The following is a 5,252-nucleotide window of genomic DNA, read 5'->3' on the forward strand; positions in this document are numbered from 1 at the left end:
AATGGGGTAGAATTTTGCCTAGTTTAACATGGTGGCCTTACTTTGCATGTTTAACAACCCTAAAATTGTGTTTAGGGCAGAACAGGACCTAATCTAAAATATGCATATGGGGAGTTTCCGGAATTGTTGTTCGTTGCTTCCGGCCTCATTTAAACTTGACTAGATAGGTAGTTTTACTTTGCTTCACCCTCTTGCCATGTTAACCAACATTTAATATTGTTGAGTACATAAACGAGATCAAACTAAATAACGTGTCGTGGTGTTTCATCAATATGCAACTCGTTGCGTATTGAGCTCCACTTAATTTGTAGTGTTGTTTGTTGCACTTTGCCATGCCATGTTTCATTAAACCGGACATGCATCATACTCGATTGTGCATCGTGCCATGTTGTTGTGGTGGTTGTTTACTATGTTGTGTGCTTCTTTTCCGGTGTTTGCTTCTTCGGGTTGGTTCCGGTAACGTCGAGGTTGTGAGGATCCGTTCGTCTACGTCCGTTTGTCTTCTTCATGGACTCGTTCTTCTTCCTTGCGGGATTTCAGGCAAGATGATCATACCCTCGAAATCACTACTATCTTTGCTATGCTAGTTTGCTCGCTCTTTTGCTATGCCAATGCTATGATGCCTACCATTTGCTTGTCAGCCTCCCAAATTGCCATGTCAAACCTCTAACCCACCATGTCCTAGCAAACCGTTGATTGGCTATGTTACCGCTTTGCTCAGCCCCCCTCTTATAGCGTTGTTAGTTGAAGGTGAAGATTGAAGTTTGTTCCTTGTTGGAACATGGAGATGTTGTTCCTTGTTGTAATATTTATTTACTTGTTGGGATATCACTATATATCTTATTTAATTAATGCATCTATATACTTGGTAAAGGGTGGAAGGCTCGGCCTTATGCCTGGTGTTTTGTTTCACTCTTGCCGCCCTAGTTTCCGTCATATCGGTGTTATGTTCCCGGATTTTGCGTCCCTTACGCGGTTGGGCTATAATGGGAACCCCTTGACAGTTCGCCTTAAGTAAAGCTTTTCCAGCAATGCCCAACATTGGTTTTACCATTTGCCACCTAGCCTTTTCTTTTCCCTTGGGGGTCGCGCGCCCAAGGGTCATCATTATTTTACCCCCCCGGGCCAGTGCTCCTCTGAGTGTTGGTCCGAATTAGAGTCCTGTGCAGCGCCCCCTCGGGGCAACTCGAGGTTTGGTTTTAGTTGTACGGAGCGCTCATCTGAGTGTGCCCTGAGAAAGAGATATGTGCAGCTCCTATCGGGATTTGTCGGCACATTCGGGCGGTGTTGCTGGTTTAGTTTTACCCTGTCGAAATGTCTTGTTGTACCGGGATACCGAGTCTGATCGGAATGTCTCGGGTGGAGGTCTATTCCTTCGTTGACCGTGAGAGCTTGTGATGGGCTAAGTTGGGACACCCTGCAGGGAGTTGAACTTTCGAAAGCCGTGCCCGCGGTTATGGGCAGATGGGAATTTGTTAACGTCCGGTTGTAGAAAACCTGAACTTGACCTTAATTAAAATGAATCAACCGCGTGTGTAACCGTGATGGTCTCTTTCCGGCGGAGTCCGGGAAGTGAACACGGTGTTGGAGTTATGCTTGACGTAGGTAGTCTAGGATCACTTCTTGATCATACTTTTATCGACCGTGCTTTGCCTTCTCTTCTCGCTCTCATTTGCGTATGTTTAGCCACCATATATGCTAGTCGCTTGCTGCAGCTCCACCTCATATCTTGCCTTACCTATGAGCTTAAATAGTCTTGATCGCGAGGGTGCGAGATTGCTGAGTCCCCGTGGCTCACAGATACTTCCAAAAGCAGCTTGCAGGTGCCGATGAGTCTGTGCAGATGACGCAACCAAGCTCAGGAGGAGCTCGATGAAGATCTTGTCTTTTGTGTTGTTTCGTTCTAGTTGGTCAATAGTGGAGTCCTAGTTGGGGGAGATTGGGACCTTTGTCGCATTTGGGGTTCTTCTTTTATTTTGGTTCCGTAGTCGGACCTTGAGTGTATTTGGATGATGTAATGCTTTATTCATGTAATTGTGTGAAGTGGCGATTGTAAGCCAACTATGTATCTCTTTCCCTTATTGTATTACATGGGTTGTGTGAAGATTACCTCACTTGCGACATATGCCTTCAATGCGATTATGCCTCTAAGTCGTGCCTCGACACGTGGGAGATATAGTCGCATCGAGGGTGTTACACTCGTTAAGCTCGTGAGCGCTCGCGAGCGCTCGTTAACAGATTATAATGTGTGACGATATACATGATAAATGTGTAGGTACGGTTTTCAAGATGAATTATGGTGACTACAAAAATAAATAAAGTAGTTTGTTGCCTCATATGTCGATTAGATTAAATAGATGGGCTGAGGTGCTACAAAAGTTTGTCACGTAATATGAAAATATGTGTTGTGTTGTTACTAACGAGCTTAAAGAGCTACTCGTGAAATTCGTTAGCTCGCTCGTTAAGCTCGTTAAGCTTAACGAGTTAAAATCAACGATTGGCTCTGTTCATTAAGAAGCGAGCTACGAGCTTAACGAGCCGAACTATCGAGCGCTTGTAAAGCTCGCTGTGACGCCCCCGATTCAATCGTACACTAATCATGCACGCAAATGTGTACGATCAAGATCAGGGACTCACGGGAAGATATCACAACACAACTCTACAAATAAAATAAGTCATACAAGCGTCATAATACAAGCCAGGGGCCTCGAGGGCTCGAATACAAGTGCTCGATCATAGACGAGTCAGCGGAAGCAACAATATCTGAGTACAGACATAAGTTAAACAAGTTGCCATAAGATGGGTAGCACAAACTGGGATACAGATCAAAAGAGGCACAGGCCTCCTGCCTGGGATCCTCCTAAACTACTCCTGGTCGTCGTCAGCGGGCTGCACGTAGTAGTAGGCACCTCCGGTGTAGTAAGGGACGTCGTCGACGAAGGCGTCTGGCTCCTGGACTCCAGCATCTGGTTGCGACAACCAGAAAGAAAGGAAAGGGGAAAAAGGGGGGAGAAAGCAACCGTGAGTACTCATCCAAAGTACTCGCAAGCAAGAAACTACACTACATATGCATGGGTATATGTGTAAGGAGGCCATATCAGTGGACTGAACTGCAGAATGCCAGAACAAGAGGGGGATAGCTAATCCTGTCGAAGACTACGCTTCTGGCAGCCTCCGTCTTGCATCAAGTATAAGAGAGTAGATTGAAGTCCTCCAAGTAGCATCTCCAAGTAGCATCTCCAAGTAGCATCTCCAAGTAGCATCTCGAGTAGCATAATCCTACCCGGCGATCCTCTCCTCGTCGCCCTGCGGAAAAGCGATCACCGGGTTGTCTGTGGAACTTGGAAGGGTGTGTTTTATTAAGTATCCGGTTCTAGTTGTCATAAGGTCAAGGTACAACTCCAAGTCGTCCTGTTACCGAAGATCACGGCTATTCGAATAGATTAACTTCCCTGCAGGGGTGCACCACATAACCCAACACGCTTGATCCCATTTGGCCGGACACACTTTCCTGGGTCATGCCCGGCCTCGGAAGATCAACACGTCGCAGCCCCACCTAGGCTCAACAGAGAGGCCAGCACGCCGGTCTAAACCTAAGCGCGCAGGGGTCTGGGCCCATCGCCCTGAGCACACCTGCACGTTGCGTACGCGGCCGGTGAGCAGACCTAGCAACCTCCATTACAAAGGAAGTTGCGTTAACGCAGTCCAACCCGGCGCGCGCCGCTCAGTCGCTAACGTCACGAAGTGCTTCGGCTGATACCACGACGTCGGGATACCCATAACTACTCCCATGTAGATGGTTAGTGCGTATAGGCTCGTAGCCAGACTCAGATCAAATACCAAGATCTCGTTAAGCGTGTTAAGTATCCGCGAACGCCGAATAGGGCCAGGCCCACCTGTCTCCTAGGTGGTCTCAACCTGCCCTGCCGCTCCGCCACAAGTAACAGTCGGGGGCCGTCGGGAACCCAGGCCCACCTCTACCGGGATGGAGCCACCTGTCCTTTCAGCCCCCAACTCCGAACAGTATCACAGGTAATGTAACCGTGTAAAGTATATAGTATATGCCCGTGATCACCTCCCGAAGTGATCACAGCCCAGTAGTATAGCATGGCAGACGGACAAGAGTGTAGGGCCACTGATGGAACACTAGCATCCTATACTAAGCATTTAGGATTGCGGGTAAGGTATCAATGACTGTAGCAGCAATGACAGGCTATGCATCAGAATAGGATTAACAGAAAGCAGTAACATGCTACACTACTCTAATGCAAGCAGTATAGAATAGAATAGGCGATATCTGGTGATCAAGGGGGGGGGCTTGCCTGGTTGCTCTGGCAAGAGAGAGGGGTCGTCAACTCCGCAGTCGAACTGGGCAGCAGCAGCGTCGGTCTCGGAGTCTACCGGAAAGGAGTAACGGAGGGGGAACACAATAAATAATAGAGCAATCAAATGCAAAACAAAGCAAGACGCGGCAATACGCGGTGCTAGGTATGACCTAACGTAGGGATGGGCGATACCGGTGAAGGGGGAAACATCCGGGAAAATATCCCCGGTGTTTCGTGTTTTCGAGCAGAGGAGCCGGAGGGGGAAAGTTGCGAGTTTGATATGTTAGGGGTGCGTGGTGGATGAACGGGCTACGTATCCGGGTTCGTCTCGTCGTTCTGAGCAACTTTCATGTTGAAATTATTTTCATCCGAATTACGGATTAAAAGATATGATTTTCTAAAGATTTAAATCATTTTCTGATTTTATTTATTCATTTAAATCCAACCTTATCCAAAACAGTGTTTGCTGACGTCATCATGACGTCAGCATGACGTCAGCAGTCAACAGGGGCGTTGACTGGTCAAACTGACGTGTGGGTCCAGTGGGGCCCACCTGTCATACCCTGTTTAGGCTAATCAGGTTTTAGCTAAACTAATCACAGTTTAATTAGACTAATTAGTTAATTTGATTAATCTAATTATGATTAATTAACTTAATTAACTCCTTAATTAATTAATTAATTAATTATTATTATTATTAATTTTAATTCCTTTTTTTTATATAAAACGTTCTGGGGCCGTGGGGCCTGAATGGCAGTGGCCCATCTAGCCTAACGGGCACTGGGCGCGTGGCTAATGGGCATGGCCCGAACAGGCGCGTGCCCGAGGGGCGCTGGGCACGCACACGGAGCACGCCGGCGGCCAGGGCCAGGGGAGGCGGCGAAGGGGTGGCCGCGGACCGGCTGGGTGGAGCGGGCGCAGGGGCGT

The sequence above is a fragment of the Triticum dicoccoides genome, chromosome 1B, assembly GCF_002162155.2.
Source record: "Triticum dicoccoides isolate Atlit2015 ecotype Zavitan chromosome 1B, WEW_v2.0, whole genome shotgun sequence".
In the NCBI taxonomy this organism is placed as follows: Eukaryota; Viridiplantae; Streptophyta; class Magnoliopsida; order Poales; family Poaceae; genus Triticum; species Triticum dicoccoides.